At 41.9% G+C, this 22613-nt stretch overlaps 2 long non-coding RNA genes across 4 annotated transcripts in view; one reads left to right on the top strand and one right to left on the bottom strand.

Annotated features, from left to right (window-relative positions):
- The window catches only part of LOC308192236, a 74053-nt gene extending 67726 nt beyond the window's left edge, over window positions 1–6327 (bottom strand). For both annotated transcript variants that reach the window (XR_013948668.1, XR_013948669.1), the window contains exons 1-3: window positions 4911–6327; window positions 4044–4145; window positions 2001–2096 (exon numbers count right to left, since the gene is read on the bottom strand). This is a non-coding gene — a long non-coding RNA (uncharacterized lncRNA). The remainder of the gene's footprint in view (window positions 1–2000; window positions 2097–4043; window positions 4146–4910) is intronic.
- Window positions 6328–12320: 5993 nt separating this feature from the next.
- The window catches only part of LOC308192235, a 73974-nt gene continuing 63681 nt past the window's right edge, over window positions 12321–22613 (top strand). For both annotated transcript variants that reach the window (XR_013948666.1, XR_013948667.1), the window contains exons 1-2: window positions 12321–13125; window positions 14129–14283. This is a non-coding gene — a long non-coding RNA (uncharacterized lncRNA). The remainder of the gene's footprint in view (window positions 13126–14128; window positions 14284–22613) is intronic.

Here is a 22613-nt window from a genome sequence, read left to right as displayed (position 1 = left end):
ATGGCTGGAATGGTAATCAAGAACTGTAGTCTGACTCTAGGTGGCTTTTGCCACATCTAGCTATGAGGTGTTGGATCACTTTGTAGATTGTCTAGCTATTGCATGGAATAGGTGTGCTAATTCTTTTTCTCCATTCTCTCTCATTTTGTGGGAAACCTGATGGGGCAGAAAGGTGGAAGATGTCTTCCCCTCCCCACTACTGTATGCAAGGGCCCTTGGTATATAGAGCTTTTCCCTGCCCTTGTGGGCAGCACTCAGTGCTGGGACAGTTGAACTGAATAAGGAGCCTATCTTCAGTTCACTTTGCCTTTTTCTTTCTTTAAATGATGGGGAGGATCATTTGTGAAGTATCAGATACAAAAAAAAAAAAAACAAAAACTTGTTCTTCTGGTTAAGGTAATACTAAGATATCCCCAAAAGAACCTCCAAGTTGTCTTTTAATTATAAAAAATGCTATTGCTTTTCCATGAATATCTGTATGATGTCATGTGATTTTATTTAACAATTGGCAGCTGAGAAGCAATCTACCTTTCAGCTCTGTACTCTAATCTCTAACTTTGGGCTTTGTCCACCATGCCTGATGTTGGCAGGGCTGACACTGAAAAATGGGGGAGGTTTTTTTGAAATCAAATCACATTCTACAAATATATTCTTCATCCTGTTTTCTTTAAATGGAATTATACAACACCTATAGACTTGTATCAAGAAATGAATAATATGATACATAAACTTATGTCAGCAAGGATAAATAATTAAAAACAAAGGTGTGAACATGGAAGGAATAACCTAATCACTTATTTAAAGCAGTTTTAATTTTGTACAAAGGCAGAGCTGTCACATACTGTAATATGAAATATATAATGAACCCAGGCTGGGATCATGGTATGTTTTAAAGGATTTTTTTTAAAGGATTTTTTTTAGAAGGCATTTTGTATTTATAATTTAAAATAACATAGGTTTGCTTAGTCAAAACCTAGATTTACACAGTGTATTCAGAAGCACTGACCTCACAAGAGATACTAAATAGCAACATTTTCTGGCCACTAATGGACAACCTAGGAATGATGTTTTTACAGCTGTCACCTGTATGTGGAATAACTTCAACTATGTTAGTTATTATATTATTCAACTATATTATGCAGTTGTATTATATGTGACTATTATGCTATATTGGACCTCACTGGAAGCAGTATCAATGTTTTACACTATGGACTTGCTATGTAGCTGCATCACAGTAGAAAAAAACTTTAGTTGATTGATTTATTTTTTTTTAGGAACACAAGGATTATTTAGTATTTTAAGCTTTTCTTTGCCTACACTAGCAGTGTCTTGCAATCTCATTAGCTAAAATACTGTCTTCATGACTGTAATCCCCTTTGTCTCATGGGTGCCTGGTACGTGAGCCAGTTCACCATGGCAGCTTGTGGTGGAGCTCCATCTCTCAGATGTTTTTTCAGCTTCCAGCTGCCTCATCCCCCTGTAGCCCTATAAGCACTTATGCCCATGAGCCACAAAACAATATGGGCCAAATATCTTTAGTATTACAACCCTTCCATGGGATCTACAACCTCTGTAATCCATTACCAATGCCTCCCAAATTTAGCAGTGTTCCCCATCTAACTCTCTGGGAACAACTGATACTTTCCCTGTATTCACAGCTGACACACCGACTCCTAGTTTTCATTTTGAAATGTACATTTCCACCCTTCTTAGTTCTTCAGAGAAGACTGAAACCTGATGTAAAAAGGACATCATAAAATACTCCCCTCAGCCAATCACTTTATCTTTTTTGGTGTTTTGACCAATAATTTTTTAACACCTCACATGTAGTGAGGTTGTTTCTGTCTCTTCCTTTCTACCTTAAGTTCAGGACCCTACTCCTTGCTTACAACTTGGGAGGAGGCAGGAGAAAAATGACATTACTGTCAACCATTGCACAAACAGTGTCAGGAAGTAGCAGGTCGTAACAGTATGGATGATACCTTGGCATAATCACAAACCTCATTCATCATTTGGAAATCACTTACATTTTGTAGTAGTGCATTATCCCTGCAAGAGTTGTGCTTTCATCTGGTAGTCAAAACTTATCTTGTAACCTATTTAAAAAAAAAAAAATTACACTTACAGTACTGTAGTAGATGAATTGCAAACAAACAAATGAGCAAAAAAAAGACTCCAAAGCTTTCCAGATGGCTGGTTCTCACTGATGTACATTTTTTCTCTGGAGCTTCAAAACATGTTTGAATTATGAAATTTGGTGTGATTACAAGAACTTGGCAAACACTCATTAAGGTTTTAGTCTGACGAGTGATGCTATTGAGTTAGAGAACTGAAGATGAGCAATTGTTGAACTAGTGTCATGGTGTATGTGTGGTGCTGTCAGTGTAGGGTTGTAGTGGTTTTAGGTGGCAAGGTTTTGGTAGCAGGGGGCCATAGGGGTGGCTTCTGTGAGAAGAATCTAGAAGCTGCCCCATGTTAGGTAAGGGCCCTGCTGCTGATCAGAGCTGAGCCAATAAGCTATGTTGTTTTGTGTCTCTGAGAGCATATTTAAGAAAGGGAAATAAAATGCTGCACCACACAGCAGCTGGGAGAGTGAGAGGAGTGAGAAACAGCCTTGCAGGCACCAAGGTCAGCGAAGAAGGAGGGGGAGAGGTGCTCCAGGTGCCAGAGTGGAAGTCCCCTGCGGCCTGTGGTGAGGACCATGGTGAAGCAGGTTGTCCCCCTGCAGCCCATGGAGTACCACAGTGGAGCAGGGTTCCACGCTGCAGCCCATGGAGGAGACCACGATGGAGCAGGTGGACCTGCACTGATGAAGGCTGCGGCCTGTGGAAGACCCCTGCCGGAGAAGATTCCAGGCCAAACCTGTAGCCCGTGGAGAGGAGACCACGCAGGAGCAGGTGACCTGGCAGGAGCTGCTGCCCGTGGGGGACCCAGGCTGGAGCAGTTCACTCCTGAGGGATGGACCCTGTGGTACGGACCCATATCTGGAGCAGTTCTTGAAGAGCTGCTGCCTGTGGGCAGCCCATACCACATCAGTTTGGCAAGGACTGCATCCCGTGGGAGGGACCCCACAGCACAGGGGACCAGAGTGACCGAGAAGGAGCAGCTGAGAAGCAGCGTTATAGACTGACCATAACCCCCGTTCCCCTGTGCTGCTCGGGGGGAGGAGGTGGAAGAGGGTGGATGGGGGGGGAAGGTGCTTTTGGTTTCTTTCCTTTGTTTCTCACTTCTCTAGCTTGTTAGTAATTAGCAATAAATCTTACTGTCTCCCTATGCTGAGTCTGTTTTGCCCATCACAATAATTACTGCATGATCTCCCTGTCCTTATCTCAACCCTTGAGCCCTTTTCATCGTATTTTCTCCCTGTTCCTCTTTGAGGAGGGGGAGTGAGAGAGCAGTTGTGGTGGAGCTCGGCCGCCCACCCGCGTAAAACCACCACAAGGGTGTGTGACTGATTCCCAGGCTCTTAATCCTTCAAGTGCTCTACTCTTACTGTCTCCTTGGACCGAAGTCATCCTTGGCTGAATTGGTGAAACCGGTGAAATTGCACCAGTAATTTATTTGCCCAAATTCACTCGCTTAACATCCCCCATACTCTGTCCCCAGCTTCAGCTGAGGCTAGGTGACTTGATATGTGCCTTCCTCGCTCCTGGCAGTGCTTGGAGAAGGGAGGCAGCAGCTGGTGCGTACCTGGCTGTGCTCCGGCAAATCCCTCTGTGCTCCTGGGGCAGACATACTGCTCCACAAGCAGAGTCCCTTCCCCTCCTGGTGCAGAAGAAAAGGGGGGAAAGGCTGTGGTGGGTTGTCTGGGGTGGGCGAATGCAGTAGTAGCAGATGGTGGAAAGGAAAGTGAGGAGGAGTGGAGGCTGACAAGGGGGAAACACAAGCAGTACTTCTTACTGGCTATTTTGAATATGTTCTGAGGCTAGCCATGTTGAGTTTTTACTTCAGGCACTGTCTTGCACCCTCCATTCAACCAGGGATCAAGTTGGCTCACAGGAAAAGGTCTTGCCCTGTAAATGCAGGGGAGGGGAAGCACATACCTCTGAGGCAATGGTAGGGACAAAGACTGGGGATGTGCCTTTGACAATGAAACTCCACTTGAGAGAAGTAGGAACCATCATTTACGTCTCAGCTCCTTCTGTCTGCAATAACAAGAGCCTCTCTCAGTCTCCTTCAAACCCATCCAGTGTCAGCTCTTAAGGGCCAGGAGATAAAAATCTTGTTATGCAGCCTGAGGAGAAAGCCACGGCCTTCCTATGGCATGACTAACCGATACCGCTAGTAAGAACACCACATCTCATTTCTCATGCAGCTCTTTGTCCACGTGATGTTAGAAGGATGTCATTTCATCACTGGCCCGATGATGGAGATTGCTCCCCACTCCTCAGCAAGGACAGGTTGGTTACTATACCTCAAGATACAGGGTTAAGGGCAGCATTAGAATAGAGAAGAGAGGAAGCCGAAAAAGAACAGCACTGGAGTCCTTCTAGTTTAAAAAAAAAGGGGGGGGGGGAATTACCCCTGGGGTCAGCAAGAGCATTAACCATTGTGTGTTGCTGCAGAGAGTCAATCCCTGTTCAACACCAGACATTAGACAAATCACTCTGAATTACTAATCTGTAGCTTAATTATTCAAGAAGAGGAGGAAATGGCAACTATTCATGGCAAAAAGAAGGAGGCAGGTAACTGCAGTTCCCTAATACGAGCCCAATGCGTTCAGGAGACCCAGGGGCTGTCCATCCTGCACTACTGTCAAAGAGGTCCCTCAAAAGAGACCTGTAAACTGGGGAATGATGCTGCTGCTGTTGCATTAATGCCACATTCTTGCTGTCCCTACCTGGTAAGTAACACACCTCACAGTGAGCACATGCATAAGTATTCAAGTGACCAACCTGTTCTGTACCTACCAAAGTGTGGTTTGATGTCTGTTCTTCAGGTTTATTGCCAAAAGACAGTTCCTTTGAGGCTCAAGCAGCGGCTGTCTTCTGCATTTGTGGACTCCTGCAGTGTGTGACCACCAGTATATGAATTAAACATAAATGCTGAAAATAAGGTGAAGAGATAAATAACAGTCTAGCTGGAGGAGGTGCACTTAAGCCTGCGCAGTGGATGTGGTGGGACTCCTTTTTAATTAGTCACTGTCCGTCAAGTCACTATCGTGCAATAACCTGCAGATGGTTCAGCAGTGGGTGGCATTAACATACTCGGCCCTCTCTGGCATGCAGGTGCCCTGCGCTGTCCTTCCCATCGTCCCTCTTTGCCAGCAGATGTCCTTGTGTTTTGTCACTGTCAGGCGAGGTGAGCAAAGCACGCTTGCTGTCATACAAAACACATTTGGCTGACTCCCAGTGGGCTTACACATCTGCCCAGGGTGGGGAGGAAAGACAACTGAGTTCATTTGATGTCACTGACTTTTTGCAGAAGTACCGGACGAGAAATATGTCAAGCAGCAGAATTGAAGTATCAAAGCTCTTCAGACAATCTGCCAATTTGATTTTTGTTTGCTCTTCTATGCAGAATCACAATCCGATCACACAATGTCACTTTCAAGGGATCTCTGACACTAGTGCAGTATAGAAAGCCCCTAGGTACTCTGCATGAATGTGGACTTGCATTGTATAAATATATATAAAGATGCAGATGACATGAAGGTTGCCTGTACTTTAGTAAGACCGATGATATCATACTACAGTTTCTCAGAAGTTTTGAGAAAGAGAAGACAATCTAAGTCCTGGAAAAGAAAGAACAGGGAGGTATGTCAATGGGAGGGATACATAAAGTAATGTTACTAGTTAAGTCACTTCCTAGAAAACTTACAGGAAAATCTAGGAAGATATAGGAAATGTTTACATAGGACTGGAAGGGACCTTCTATTGCATGCACTGTCATATAATCCATGATACAAACTTAAACAAAGAAAAAAAACAAACCACAAAACAAAGGGTCTTCAGTCTTCACTGTGCCCACCATATGGCTACTAAAAAAATTTGCCTTATTTTCCACTTAAATATATTGATGGGGAATTTACTTCCACTTTTATAAGCCAATCACAAGCATTGAGGTATTAGGGTACTTGGTGTTGTTAATAACACTTGATGGGACTGAAAAGAAAGGACAGTCAACTGCTAAACTAAAAAATCAACAAGAAGAATTCATGAATTGGACTCTTTTTTTTTTTTCCTCTTTATGGTTGAATTCTTTCTTCCACCCCAAAAATCCCAAACTGAAAAATCCTTGCATTTTTCATCAATACTTAAAGTAGAGAACTGAGTAAGCATAGATTTATTGCAGTTGATTAATATGGCTTCCCTTACAAATTCTAACAAGTAGTAGTTATTGTTTTTCTATATTTTTGATCTGTTATTTGTAATACTACATACTGTTATTTAAATCTGTTATTTGTAATACTACATACTGTTATTTAAGCAGTGATTGTGTTGATACTCTTCAAATTTATTTGCAGGCAATGCCAAACACCTTCAGCTGGCCTAAACGCTTAGGCGGAAGTCAACTTGATTTGAAATGTGTGTTTTCTTGCCCTCTCAAACACGTTTGGGGGCACTGGGGATTTGCTTTTCTTAAGACACTAAGAAGAAATGATCTCTCAATAAGAAGGTGGAGGTACTGCTATCTTAAGATTCAAAAAATGTTGTTCAGCACTATTTTTTTTGTCATTAAAAAGGGCAAAGAAACTCAACCCCTTCCTTTTAATGTCCAAATGGAAAAAAACAATCTTATTAACAGCATTATCATGAAAGCTCTGTTTTCCTCTCTGCTGCATTACCCAGCTTCTGGAGGAACTCTTCTCCAGCCACATGTTTCTGTCCTGCTGCATTCAGAGGACATGGAGTCCAGGACTGAAGACAAATATATCACAATACAATGAGGAGATTGAGTATTCTGAGTAGATACCCTATCACACTTTTGAGTGGTAATATTCACTCCATTCAATAAGACCTCAAAAATAATAATTGCAGTGCCTGTCATTAGTATGTTGTAGGCAGAAGAAAAACATTCCTTGTTCCCAGTCATTCCTATTAACACATCTTTGTGTGTGTCTAGTTTCCTGAAAAGCCTAAGAAGAAGCTAACAGTCCTTCTGAATTATCAGATATAACATTATTTTTGTAATGAGTCAAGGACCAGATACTGGAAGAGATCTTGCTTGTCAACAGAGCTAATATTTAATAAAGCAACCCTGGCTTTTATTTAAATCCAAGCATTTTGTGGGGTATGGGTCCACAACACAAACCTATCATAGCCAATACAAATGATTGGGACCATGATTGGTCAGGAACAGCATGGTATTTACAGATGTGGAAAGTGAATGGTCTCATGAAAAATACGCTGCAAAAAAAGGGAAGCTTCAAGAAAATCTTTCACTGAGCTGCATCCTATCTAACCAAATATTTGGGTAGCCAAGACTTTGCAAGGGGGAACTGGTAGTGACATCTACAGTTAAAACTGCCTAGCAATTTTGATATTTTGCCAAAATTTTAACTGTCCTGACTAAATTATTCCAAGCTTGATGTCTGCCTGAGGCTGCAATGAAATGGTTCAGCAATGTTCAAGAAAGAGTTATGAAGAAGAAGAAGCAAAAAAAAAACTTCTAACCACAATTATTTGCCCCAGCCATTTTTTGGAAGATGAAAAATCAATGTATTTTTGTTTCAATCTGCAATTTGCCTTTTGAATAACTATTGGATAGCCTTTTGCATTAAAGATGAGTGAACTTGGTTGCAATGTAAGACTTGAAGAAAACACTGATGTAAGTGGATGCTTTGCTATTGACTTAACTGAGACCAAAATTCCACCCATCAATATCAACCATGGTACCATTAGTGGCAGATGATAACACGTTGGGTAGAGCCTTTTGGCAGAAGAAGCAACAAAGTCCTCCCAGGGGAGCGTGCAGAGCAGAAGCCATGTAGCTACAAGCACTGTAGCTACTGCGCACAGCATTGAGCCCACGGTAATAAGCCGTATCACGAGGAATATTAGCTCGAGCATCATCCTAATGCAGTTTCCAGTAAGCTCTAAGCAGAGTCAGAGCAGTCTGCTCCAAATGTCTATAGAGACATACTACCCGTAGCACAGGGAACAGTTTTTGTGCAATGTGCAGGAGGACAGAAGATGAGGGTTGAGAAGATAATGAATGTCCTCTTGAGCTTGCACTAAGGACTGTGACTGAGGAAAAAATGCCTTGTGTTGCTAGCTCTGAGCTGACTTGTGTCAGAGCACCATAGTATCTATCCACATGATCAAAGTAAGAGCTGCAAAGGGAGCATTTATTCAAGTATTTTATAACTGTGTTTTGTTATGCAGATGATGGGTTCCTTAGTATTTCATGTCAATGTATTTTTACTAGGATCATCCAGGCCTAGAACCAAAGAAATTAACAGTCAGATCAAGAGGTGGTATAAATGGGTAGGAAGGACACTGCATAATACCTCAACATGGGCTATATCAGAACTCATCTGTCTGTGAGCTAATGGAGTAGACCTTCAGCTTCAACATTCTCACTGAATTTTCCATGTTAGAGCTTGAAACACCTATCCCATTTCTATACCTACTACATACTTTCAATCAATAAGCACAGGGATGTCCAACGAAAATCCTGTCTTAAGACAACCTGAAAATAAAATGCAGAATAAGCTCCTTTGCGTGGATACTCTCATGTCCTGCACCCTTTTATCAAGTAAGAAATAGAAGTGAAAGATTCAAGTGACATTACCAACTTTTCAAGCAATGTCTTTGGAAATAAGTTTTCAGATTGAGCTAGCTTCTCCGAGGACAGATGTAGTTTTTAGCCAACACAATCAGGTGATGTGGCTGGCTACCTCTAATGGAGAAAACTATATTAAATTCTGTGTGTTTCAGCTAATCACTTCAGAGGTTAGATTTTTTCTGAGTTCCCTGTGGCATTTTGTTTTTAATTGATGTGAATTGTTAGCACAGTTTGCCTTTTCCTAAATCTTCGTTCTAAGCCACCAGCATGTAATCTTTAGCATTCACATATTTTATATGTACTATTTATAAAGCCATAACTGACAAACAGCGTTCTGTATTGCCATGCACTCTTAATGAAGGAAATGTCAATATTTTGCCAGGAGGAAATAGAAACGGAATAGTTGTATCTTGTCCACAGCAAGTCAACCTAAGAACTAGCTGTAAAATCTGAGGTTCTCACGTTCACTCCAAACTCATTCCTCAGTGGCTTAGTTACATTGAGTTTTTCTTCCAATTCCTTGAAAGTGCTGCTGAAGTCAGGTGGATATCAGTGAAGCAAGGATGAAAGTGTCATCCGTTGCAGTGTGTTTAGAAGTTCAAGTCCGTAAACAGAGATGTAGCACAATGAAAATTGCAACATGGGAATTGATTTTGATCTGCAGGCCTGACCCTACCACTTAAGGCTGCATAGGGAGTCCCGGACCCTTCCTATAGCCTTATTTCCTACAACTTTAAAAACCTTTTAATGTGAAGTTCTCTTGCTGTTAAAACTGCCATTGTCAGTATCTCTAGTTTTCTTGTAGAGTCACAGTCCTGACGACCGTTCCTGTGAAGACTGCCCTTCTTTCACTGAATGAGAGACATCAGGTCACGAAGATGACATTGGAAAGGGAAAGACGATGTAAGAACAAAGAAAGGCTTTTTGTAAAGAAACTCTACTTTCACTAATTCTGAGGTGCTACTACTTGTCTGCATTTCATGTAGTTACCCAAACATTTCAAGTCCTTGTATTTTGCTAAAACTTTTTAAAACCACAAAAATGAAGACAATAGGCCTGAATTTTATCCTGGAATAAAATCCCCTTGCACAGACAGGCAGCCTTATAAAGGTCAGTGATGGAGTATCATCATGTAGAAGCCATTTTGGGGGTGAAGGAGATAAATTATGAGAAGAGCCAGACAGCATTATGAACCAGAATAATAGTGTCTATGCTTACAGACATTACAACCTCTGGAGGTCTGAACTCAAACCATGCAGGGATTCCTAGAGGGAGTCAAACAGTATTTGCTAGTGAGTAAGCTGTTAATCCTCACTGGAATTAAAATAATAGTAATTAATACTTTTGTCTTTTATAATAACTAACGTACATGCAGCCCAATAGCAAAACAACAGCAATGAAAAAAGATAAGAAGTTTTCATATACTTTCATAAGTATACCAACAAATGTGTCCATTTCAATTATTCAGGAATCAATACTTCCAGAAACCCAAACAAAGACCTCTTTGCTAGCCCCGCGTCTATTTCACATTCAAGCTGATGCCTTCTGAACTTAATGGATATAATCACTGCTCCTCCATCTTATGTGTTAACTTGATCCCATTACCCTTGCCAGTGATACTGGCCTCCATCAAGCTCATGTGCTTCTCATTCCAGTTCCTTTGTCATTTCCTCCACACTCTTCCTTTTGCATGATATGCCCTGCCTAAGCCTTAGCTGCAGGCTTGCTCCCCTTCATATATTTCTAAAGACCTGCAACCACCACCATGCCTGTGAGGAATTTCTAATTGAGTAGACATAAGCAAATAAGAACATCTGCTTAAAATAACACTTACCTCAATTATAGAAACCCCTCAGCTGGAAGGCCTGCTGTGCTGACAGGCAGTCCCTGAAATCACATGTCATCATTGCTGTTGTTCTCATCACCTCTTCACTTCTCCACGGCAGCTCCAGGAGCACTGTCTCAGCTCTTAGAGGCAGAATAGTTTTTATCACATCCTGGTACAGCACCTAGTGCCAACAGCGCTCTTGTTCCAAGCTAGATTTTTATAGTTTATGGTATAGCATAATATAAACGTTGTCATTTGCCCGTGGAAGCTCTGGGCACTGTGTTACCAGGCTGGGGGGTACTTCGTGGCAATTCAACACCCTTATGACAGTCTAAGAAAAGTATGTTGATTTTTCTCCACTTGGTTCCTCAGCCTTTTATCCACTGCTTCCTCAGTTTACCCCAGGTAACTTCTACAGCCATGGCTGGCTACCCTTCCTTACTCCTGAGTGCTGTCACCAGCTCCTGGTGCTGGTGGAACCTTGGGGTGGCCAGGCTGGAAGCCCCAGGTGGCCAAACTTGGCACTTCACTAACAATAAAGTCCAAGAGGGCGAGCTGTAGGATAAAACAGATGGGAACCTGCTCCGGCTGTAAAACTCAGCACTTTGTTTGTCTTTGTGGGTGTTTATGTTTTTTCTTGATGCGGAGGTAAAGACTTCTCATATAAAGCCAGAGGGGAGAGAGAAAATTGAGACCAGGCACACAATGACAGCAAACAGAGGAGCACAAGGGACAGGGTGTTACATGGACAACGCCACAGCAGTGGTTTTCAGTCAGTTGCTAGCTGTGAGAGGGCTGGCTGGCTGGTATTTGGAGAGGGAATCCCACACTCTTGACCGCATGTGCACTTAGAGGAGGCTCAACGCAGGGCGAGCAAGCTGAGCTGCCGCTCGCTTCAAATAAACCTCAAGTAGTCCAACTGTAATTTGGAGACAAAAATTGGAAGGAAAAAAAAAAAAAAGGCAGCTGACCTCACAGCACAATTTAAAGCACTGCCAGGCCCTGAGATTTTCACAGAAGAGCTAAAAGGGGCTCTCGCCCCTTTCTTTGAGGAGTGTTTCTGTACTCAAGACAGTCGTCTCCTGCCTCTTTTTGGGTCGGTAAGCCTCAATTTCCTTTCAACGTGAGAGAACCGGGGAACCCTCCAGCCACCTCTGAAACAATCCTTTCTCTCCCCAGCAGCGCGTTCTGCGCCAAACTCTACAGAGGCCAGACCGGTGGCGGGGGGGTGGGGGTGTAGATTTCTTCCACACCCTTAAAAGCCCCGTAGTAAACACGGTGCGGGGGCCTGGCCAGACACAGCCGCGTGGGTGACACGGGGACAAAACACAGCCCGGCGTCACTTGCCATGCGCTGCCCGCGGCCCTGGGCGTTGGAGGAGGAGGAGGACGAGGAGGAGGAGGAAGAAGAAGAAGAAGAAGAAGGGGGGGGGGGGGGGTCGGTGCATCGCGGCCGGGCCGGCCCAAGCGGCGCTGGGGTTCCCCCTTCCCTGCCGCCCTCCTCCGCGCTGCGGGGGCTGAGGCGGGCGCGGCGGGGCCGCCGGGCGGGGGGGGAAGGAGGAGGAGGAGGAGGAGGAAAAAGGGAAAAAAGGGAAGGGAGGAGGAGCCGGGAGCCGCCGCTCCGAGGCGGGCGGGTTGCACACACTCGCACAAGCACAGTGTGCGGAGGAGGAGGAGGAGGAAAGAGGAGGAAGGAGGAGGAGGTCGGCGCCTCGGCGCGGCCGCGGCCACCCTGCGCAGCGCGGCTGAGGTAAAAGGCGGCGGCGGGCTGCGTGCGCGCTGCGACCGCTGAGGGGGGTGACCGTTGGGGGGTGACCGTTGGGGGGTGACCGTTGGGGGGTGACCGTTGGGGGGTGACCGTTGGGGGGTGACCGTTGGGGGGTGACCGTTGGGGTGCCGGCAGCAGCACCACGTCGTTCCTCAGCAGCGGCTGTGCCCGCCCCGGGCCGTAACCTTGGGCTCCCCGCTCCGCCCGGGGCGGCTCCCCCGGTCCCCCCTGGTTCCCCCCGGGTCCCCTCAGCCTCGGTCCCCGGCCCCGGAGCCCGACGTGTGGCTGTCGCTGTGTGCGTGGGGGCGCTTCCCCTCCTCATCCTCGCTGCCAGCTGTGCAGCTCGCCGTAGTTCCTTCAGAGCATCCGGATTTTGTCAGGGCTGGGCGGTTTGACAAATGTTTCTGTGGAGTTAAGTATAACTTTCTTGCGGTGTTTTCTTTCTTTCTTTTTTTTTTTTTTCTTTCTTCCTCCTTCTTGGAAGAAGGCTCACCTTTGAAGGTTTTTGTTTGTTTTCTTCCAGATGAAATGAAAGGTCTCTGGGGATACGAGTGCCTGGGTTGCCTGTGTGTGTGTGTGTGAAGTAGATGCAGGCTTTTGAAGCCGCTTGCTCAGTGGTAACTTCCAAAGCCAGGTGCAAAACAATGCTTCCCTTTTGCCACCAAGGCAGTGCACCCTGTTTGATGCGTGGCTTTGAAATATGTGCGGTCAGACACCTGTTACTTAATGCTGTTTATCCTTTCCAGCTACAGTTAGCCAGCCTCCCTCTTCTTTATTGAAGATCTGAAAATAAATGGCAGGTATTCTTTCATGCTAGCATGTAGTAGAAGCCCGGGAATCTAATCTGTTTGTGAAGTGTGTGATGCGTCTTTGTTAGGTAATGCTTTCTCGAAGAGGAATGATTTTGGAAAGTTATCAAATAATCTTTATCTCTGAGAGAATTTATATAACATTAAAGTGCCCATGGGGATGCATCCATAAGAAAGACTGGCAGTCAGGGCTACCCGGAATCCAAGTCTTGCACAGCATAAATCTATATTCAACTGTGAAACACTCTCGTAATGCTTAAATAATGTTTGGGCTTTCAAGCTTCACATGGTGTTGCGCTGTGGAATTCTCAAATTAATACACGGAGTTGACATGGAGCGCGGAGAAAATGTTGCATTTCTGATTCTGCGAAAGGATGGAGCAGATTCTTTCATAACATGCTTGTGTTGGTGGTTGTATTCTGTCGTTTACCTGAGGAGTTGTAGCAAGCTGACAGTATTTTCTCTAACTTCTGAAAGTGTAACGTCGACAGTATTTACAGGCTTTTTCTGGATGAAGGGTATCTAATATTGGTGTGTTCCACAAAATAATTATTGTTATGTAGAGCTGAGTGATTTTGTATTACACAGAGATTATTCCTTAATGTGAGTTGGGAAGAGACTTATTCCTCTCTAAAACTGGTAACTTTGTAAAGTAATTAAAATAAATTACAGTTTTCAGGGATGAGAATTCCTTTCCCACCTATTAATACCACTCTAGCTTCAAATGTCAATTTTGATTCATCTCTTGATGATAGCACTAAAAACCAGGTATTAATGTGAAAGTTAAACCTCTGGTGAGAATATAACTGCATGTAGCTGTCAAAATAAAATTTTAGGATCTGATTTGATTGCTGGATGTGGATACGTACATGGTTGAGTAACAATGCCTATTATTTTATAGACATGCACCCACGCAGAGGAGCTTTGTTCTAAAACAGTTTTTTCTGTCATGAATTTATGCGTAACGTACACTCTGCTTTTTCTTACTGTGCAGGGAATAAAGAACCTTGAGAGGGAAGAGGTAAAGACCATAAGGGGGGAAGAGAGATTTCATATGAATTTCCCTTACTGACAGAGGAAATACCTTCTTATTTTGTGCCACCCAAAATCACTGGTTGTGTTCGGCTTTCCTATTTTTCTAAAATAATGGTGAGTTGTTTTGGCTTGGTATATGCTGCTGACTTCTGCTGCAGACTTGGCCATTTGTTCCAGTAATATCTGACTGTGATGGTGAACTTGGGGCTATGTTAGTCTGTCAAATATTTATTACAGCTTTGTAGGAATTGATGACTTTATTTTTGCAACATTTGCGTATGCTATGTTGAAAACTTCTAGGATTATAATTTCCATACTTTGAGTTTACTTATTTTGTCTTTCTTGTTCATTTTTTAACTTGTCACTTTTAGTGGTCTACTTGTATTGTTTTGTGGTTTACTTTCCCTCAGTGGTTTTAACAGCTCAATTGCTGTTCCTTCCTGTTTGTAACTTGCAGAAGAATGAAGTCTGAGACTGCTGTTTTCATATTTTTCTTAAAATTGAATTAATCCCTTTTCTAGTTGGAAGGGAGAAAAGGGACAGAGGAATGCTTATCAGAATTTTAAAAATGAGAACAAAAACTTAATCCAGGCATTTCACCTAAGAGTAACTAGTTATGAAAACTGATACCTCATTGATTTTTTTGGAGAAGACTGGTTTCCTCTGTAGTTTTAATCATCTCTCCCATTAGACTCAGAAAATTGTTGTAAATTAGTTTAGAACCGAAATTTTCCAATTCGTAAAATCTCTGGATGGTTGTTGGTGGGAATCATTATGAAAGGTTGCATAAGCATTATTTGCAGGGTGGCTAATGAGTAGCCTGGGCTTAGTTCCATTCTCTAATAAATAGGTGCATTGTGCCGCTTCGAGTATTGCAAACTTGATAGCTTGAGTTCATTTACTGATTTTGCAAGATGTGTCATATGTACAGTTTTGGGAAGACTCTTTAACGTCATCAGAGGTTGTACATGACGGAGATATTTATGACAGGCTATTAACCCTTCAAATGTTTTTTGTTGGTGGTGTTTTTTGTTGTTGTTTGATTATTTCTATTATTTATACTGTTTAGGACATCATATTTTTATGAAAGACCCATGTGTAGTACTTATCACAACAAAATGACTTAAGTGCATGCATCAAAGGCTCAGATGAATTTTATTCAGTGGGACTTTCTGGGAGCAGGCTTTATGGTACTCTTGCTGCTGCACTAAAAGTATGTGTAGGCTTGACTTTGATGTGTGGTATTGGACTTGTATTTCCAAAGATCTGACCTCTAGTGGGTTTGAATATATGCAATGCCGATATAAATACCAAAAATATTGTGCTTTGATGTTAAGGGACAGGCTTTGCTTATGCTCTCACTCTGAACATTAAGCTGTAAAAATCTATCTCACTGTTCCTTACCCATCTCTTTAAGGTAGAGGTTTCTGGAAATTTTCTAAACATGGATAAAGAGGCTTATGAAACTGTGGAAGACAACAGTTCCAGAATGGCTCAGAGTCTAACTAACAATGCCAGCAGTAACTTCCAGGTTCCAGAAGGATGTGCTGATACATCTGAGTGCTTAGAACAGAGCTACAACTTGAGTAGGAGTATCAGGATGGCCCTTTCACAGCTGTTCTTGTAGTGTTAATGCCAGGACTCTGTACTTTCAGGGCAGTATGATTCCGGGCGGTTATGTGAGGCACAGAAATCGATGGAGCAGCACTATTATGGCTTCAGAGATTCCTCTCCAGCAGCCTTCTGGATGTTGGGCAGATCTTATACCTGTGAGGATGTTGCTGCTGGGATCTTGGAGGAAAACCAATAGTTGTGTTCCCTCCTTTTGAAGACCTATATCAGCCTTATGTAAGGTGGTGAGGTGCTGTGGTTTCTTTTGTCAGTTTGTCTATACAAGGCATTCTCCGGTGAGGCTGTTACTGCTGTTAATAGGATGGTGCAATATCTAGGTATCATCCACTCAATGAAGAACTCATTAAATCTGCACCCAGGCAACAGCAAAAGGCTATCGATTTCTGGAGAGGGAAGGAATGAAACAAAACTCTCTTCTTTTCTACCGAAGAGCCCAGCTATCAGGCAGCCTGTTACAAAGTCATACTGGCCTGTTTGGCGTGTTACTAGGCTTTGATGAACGGTGTTTGTCAGTGGTTGTAAAGCTTTGTTTTACCTTTGGAGTTCTAAGAAGCACCAGTTTGTCTTTTCTGTGCAAGGAAACCTGTTCCAGGGATCAGTGCAGTTGTCGCTCATGAAAAGGGAAAACTGTGAGGTCTCCAGCTAGGTAAAGCCACTTGCCTCTTTCGCAGCTTAGGTTTCTGTGGCCACTTGGGCCCTTACTTTGACCTCTCTGCGGCTTCCTGCTCTCTTCCATTGCCAGCTACTTGTATTGATCCTATCCCACCAATGGCCAAGAGCTGGTTGTGGGACAGTGGAGATCACACAGCCCGTAGCTACAGGGCTGGAGAGGTTTCACTTGTCCTCCTGTGTTGTAACCAACTCATTGAATGAGGAGGTGAATCCATAATCTGACTTTCTGGAATTGCTGCGTGCTCTCTGATAGCAGTTCTGCTCCATAACCAGAAAGTTTGATGTTGCATCTCTCCTCTTGCTTCTACTTGTTAAGAAACATGGTTTAAGTAGGTAATTGGCAGCTGTCATATATCTAAAGTTTTGGCCTTATTTTTCATTTCACATGGAAGCTATTATTTTACCACAACGATGATGAAACTCTATGCTTCGACAATTAAGGGCTTGTTCTTTTCTCAAATCAAGAGCTTGTTTCTTTAACCAGTAACAGTAACTTGGAGTTCTAGGCAACTGAGTTCACAGCTCCTAGGTTTGAAAAAAGTTGTTTCTATTCAGTTGACTTTGGGGCTCTCAAATTCTGACTTTCTTTGTGAGATAACTTTAGATGACCACAAGAAGATCTATTAAGATGTAGGTTCAAGGTTAGGTTCAAGAGTAACTGGTCAGGTTGAATGCACTGTTCCTTTTAAGATGTTATATTGATAGATCATTCATTTCTTTGAAATGTTGTAATCTAGGCCTTTGCTTGCATTTTTTATGCAATACGATATGAAAATATGAAGAGAAAAAATGTACAGGTGTAATCCACCTATCAGAGTTGTATAAAAACATATTATATCTGGTCTATCATTATGCCATCTGAGAAAGTTGGATATCCAACTATATCCACATTTGTGTGCATTTTGGTGAGGAGGAAACTGGTATGAAAAAGGTATTGAAGAGCACTATTGAAGAGCATTATTCTTGAACTTGTAGATGGATTTCTTTTTCTAACAACATCTATACTGAACTTAGGCACACATGTTCCTGCAGCCTGGAAGTGAGCAGTCAGGAGGTTAGTGACTAACAAAGGGAGCAAATAGAGCAAGGACTTAAAAGGTTAGTAAGAAACATCTCTTGGATTCCAGCGATCTAGTTTCTGTGATCCTGTGAACAATGTGATGTTGTGGAAAATAATAAGGAAGGCCTGTGAAATGTAAGCTGTGGTTTTGAACAAGATAGGTTGGATGAAAGAGCTTCTCATGTCAAAGTGGTAATTTTCCTCCTTGATCTTCTAGGCCTTCATTCCAAAACTGTAAGAGATTTTCTGTTCCTCTTTTTTTTTTTTTTTTTTCCTCTAGCACTCTTCTTTCCTGTGCTTGAAATTGCTGTCTCTCTCACATTTGTTTTTTGGTTTTCCTACCTGAGATGTTGTTTGACGTTCATTATTTTTTTTTCTAGTTTCCTCTTAGTTGAGGCTATGTTCTGGATCCAAGACGCTTGTCCTTATCGCAGCCTTTAGACATCTATATTGTTGCTGCAGCTGCTAAAGGGAAACATAGGAAGGAAACAGAATTAACAGCTACAGTAAGAGCCTACTTGTTTTGAAATACTCAAATTAGGATGAAAGTTTTTTTTTTTTAAAGCAATTTTCAATATTAATACCTTCATGCAAGTTGCTCTTTTCCTTACACAGACATGATAAGGGCACATTACTCTAATTCATCCAGAGTCCTTCTCAGAAAAGTGAGTGGAAATAGAAGATAAATGACATATTGGGATGTATGAAGTGGAGTCATGGAATGGTTGGTCTGGCTAGGCTGACATGATTTACTGAACCAAACAGAATTGGTATAATCACTTCTGTGAAGGACTGTGATCAGGGAAGGAACAGTGGTTTTGAAGAAGAAGGGGGAGGGGCTGAGAAACTCCGGGTAGGTTTGTTTGCAGAAATTACAATAGAGCATATTTTTGTGAAAGGAGAGGTTGTGTGGCAAGGTCTGCTGATCAAATGGACTATGTATTGTTCCTAAACCTTGACTGTAAGGCAGACAGGCTGTTGCATGATTTAAATTTATTTTTTTTTCCTCTAGATATAGCTCTTGAGGGTTGGTGCAGATTAATTGGTCTCCCTGCTGGATGCAGAGAACTGTACTGCACGCCTGACATCAGCAAAGAATAGACTGAGTAATGATTTCTTTCTGGTCTTACAGTCTGTTATTTGTGTACCACTTCTCTACAAAATACGCCTCAGAATAATTGTCATATGCTAAACAACAAGGGAAGATGGAATGTGATTGCAGGTGTATCAGAGCAGCTTGCAAATGAGGTGCTGCAGTCTGGCGTAAGAGCTGTTAGTTGCAGCTAATGTGAGTATTTTGACATCGCGGCTCAGCTTGTAATTTTCACATTGGAAATCTCCTGCATCCGTGTATGCTGCAGGTGCAGGGGAGCTCTCGGAAATTCCCTCAGCCTGTCTGCTAGCCCTCACATGATGCAGCTATCTGCTTTGATTGGTGAATTCCCATGCTGAAGCAGAAGGTGGGTGTATGGAGGAGACGGCAGAGCTGCAACCTGGGAGAATAACGGAGGGCTCAAACAGGGCAGCCTGAGTGGGGAGGAGATTCAGCTGCTGCTCGTTATCCTGGGGAGATGATGGTGCCATATTCTGCCCCCCACATTAGCTGTAGCTGCTTCTGCTTGCTCTGAAATGAGGAGAGGTAGCCCTTGTGTCACGTTTCCCCTGTGGAGGGTCTGTTCGTCTTGTGATCTCTTTCTGCCTCGGTTGAACCGGTACAGCAATTGCTTCCAAACCCTTCACATCTGGCAGTATCTAGCAGTCTGGCTGTTCTTTTTGCTGATGTGCAGTTTTTCAGCTATGAAACACATACAGGCGTTTGTTGACCTGTGACTATAGCAGGTGGCACGGAACAGAAGTAACTTCTTAGAAAGCCTTTGCCCAGGTCAGAACAAAATGGGCAGCTTTTTAATTGTACAGGTTACTGCTTCCCTGCATTCATGTATTGTTCATTTAACACTGCACACCTCAGGCAGTCCCTCATCTACTTGGCTGCATCCTAAAACGTTATGCATGTTTGGCCCCATGTGCTTTTTTCATTTTCTTCCACCCCTGCCCTACCTCCTTTGCAGACTGAAAGTAGTAGAATGTGCACACACGCCTAGCCTGCCCAACAGGTGGTATATGATAGAATGGTCTCCTTTGAGATATCCTGATGAGAGCATAAGGTTAACTTGAAGTCATATAACAGTGGTTTGTAACTGTGTGCTGTTTCGTGTGTGTATCTTTAGACAAGAAAATGTCTTGCAGCTAAATTGGCCTTTGTGTCAGGTAATGGAAGAAGTATTTGTACTGCTTTTATGTGAGTTTTTGCCATCTCATCCCTGTTGAATTAATGAAGGCTGACACCTTGGAAGGAGCATATGGCATTTAACAGTCTCTGAGGCAAATCCAGTTAAAAAGTTGATGTACTGCTGATGACCTTGGTAACCTGTACTGGTACTTTTGTGAACGGGTGCACGGATTGTGTGCATAGGAGTGAGTACCCCAAACGTCTCTTTTTGCAGATTTAGCTGTTAGTAAACATTTACTTTGGAAAAGGAAGACAGCTGATAATCACTCTAGTTCTCTTCAGTGAACTGGTAGTAAAGATGCATAGGCACTTAGATGGACAGGAAAAGGAAACAGCTGTATCAGTCTTCTGTATTTTGTTTTTCTCTTAAGCTTTATGAACATTACTATGGAGTTGTGTTGAGTGTTGCTGTTCCTACTGCGTGTTTTCATTCAGTTGGTATGGAAGGTATAAATCTTAATTTCTGCTAGTCTGCTTAAGTTCGTTTACAAGAATTTTTATTAATGAAGTCTGCACTGCAAATTGGGGTTGATAGGGGAATCCCAGCTCACTACTTAAACCTTTATCAGCTAGTCCAGGTTGTGTGTAAAACCTCAATCACCATTTATCTACTGCATCTTCACTTTCAGTGCTGTTCCTTTCACTAAATTGCAGCCCCAGAAAAATAAACGTGTTGTTGCTCTCGGCTATGGTAACAGATCACCAGTTTGCTTATTCAGTTGGTGGTTTTGTTTTCTTTTTTCTTTTTTTTTTTGAAAATGGAAGGTAAATTGTACTTTCCAGATTTTGCTTAGATCCTTGTGTTAGTTTCTAACAACTTCCTACGATGAGCTAAAGGCCTTGTGTAATGCAAATGTAATCCTAAGTGTGGGGAAATCGAAAGTATATGTTTGTAGTAATTCTCTGCTATACAAACACATTTATTTTGTAAACTTCTCTTGTATTTAAAAAAAAAAAACATTTGAGATGAAAGCAATACTTACATGAGTAGCTGTGAGTTGGTGTAAAGTAGGGTAATTTAAAAACAAAAACAACAAATAGCTTAGCTGCTGAGGACTTTATCATCTTTGTAGCACTTCAGTTTTCTAAACTGACTCAATCTATCAATACGTACACGCTCAATTTATGTATCTTTGTTTTAGTTATGCTTGCTTAAATAGTGCCCTGTAATCTTCACAGTTCTCATCCTGGTTATGCTTCTATTTTATCCTTGATGAGACACTGCTCACTTTAATTTAGCATAACCACCTCCCCTCCCCACAGAACAATTGAGGTTGAATATTGTGAAAACAAAGATATAATCCAAGCTCTCAGATGCTTGCTATGTTAAAAACATCTATTAAATTGATCTGAAATTATGCGGAAAGAAATACAGGTAGTTCTTCAGGTAATTTTGAATCATCAAATGATTGATACGGTGAGTAGTTTTCCATGATTCAGGTGCTGAGCAATGTGGAGATTACTTTATGACTCTTGAAAACTGAAAAACAGATCTTGAAATTCACAGGTAGAAATAACAGAGAATTACATTGCTGTATTAACTGTTACATTATACAGTTCTGAGAAGTTGGCTCCATACCACCGTAATTTAGTGTAAGAATGTTAGCTGTGTATTTTCATTTAACTTTCTTTCTTCCATTTTTAATGGATTTTTCTACAAGACACAATCTTAATGCAGCAAAATAATAATAATAAAAAAAAACTAGTCATGTAAAATTACATTAAATTTTCATAGACTTAGTTTTTTAATTACTTCATTTTTTTCCATTCTCTTAATAGAGGCTGATATCTAAAAGAATAGCTCCTGCCTTTTAGTGGCACTGAAGTACAATAAAGACCTTCATGACTAATTTGAAACTTTAACCATAACTTGGATCATGAAGGTGTTGGTTTCCACAGCTCTCAGATGAAAGGCAAAGCCTTTCTTCAAATTTTAGAGGTAGTAATTATCAGAGCAAGATGTCAGTTTTTTTAAGAGCTTTAAAACTTTATATCTGAAAGGTGGTACCTTGTAAACCTGTGGTATTTGTTATGTAAGGTACATCTCTTCCTTAAAAATAATTGGTACTTTAAATGATAATGGCTTTCTGGTGTAATATTGCTTAATTTCGTAAGCCCTCAAAATTTCATGGAATCCCTCAATAACTAAGAAACCAACTCATTTCAGTAAAAAAAACAAACAGGTCCTTCTCTACACATGAAATACAAATAAATTCCTGGCTGTCTTTTTCTCTTTTGTAGAAGTTGAAGGAAAGATGATACTTCATAGTTATTTTTAAAACACAGAAAGGAATTTTTATTTAAAAATGACTGAAAGTGGACAAATCTTTTTTCTTTCCGTCTCTTCAAAGTATCATAACCTCTCAGGTTTTTAGAAATTGTAGAATGTTGTCTTAAAGGCTTTGACAGGTCACATTTTGCTTAGCTGGATAGTCTGCAGTTCAGCTGGTAATTAGCATGTTTCTTAATGACTGAAACAAAATTTTTAACCAAAATTCTCTTTATGTTCAGCAATGTCTATTGACAAAGCGTGCGTGTTACAACCATGTAACTTAAGTCAACGTGAGCCTTGTATTCATTTCCAAATCACTTTGTGCCTCAGCTAAGAAGTCTCTCAGAAAGCTGTTCCAATTTATCTGTTCTCTTATTGTAATTCCTTCACAGCTAGATTTCTGCATCTGCAGGTTTTATAGGCCAAAACTGTTTGTGTCTACTTACTTGTCTATTTTTCATTGTTAAAAGGGAAAATAATAATAGAGGAAAATTACCGTATGAGGGGTACATGAGTGG

This window comes from Anser brachyrhynchus, assembly GCF_964034855.1.
Source record: "Anser brachyrhynchus genome assembly, chromosome: 3".
Classification (NCBI taxonomy): Eukaryota; Metazoa; Chordata; class Aves; order Anseriformes; family Anatidae; genus Anser; species Anser brachyrhynchus.
This window is presented reverse-complemented; position numbering and strand designations above follow the sequence as displayed.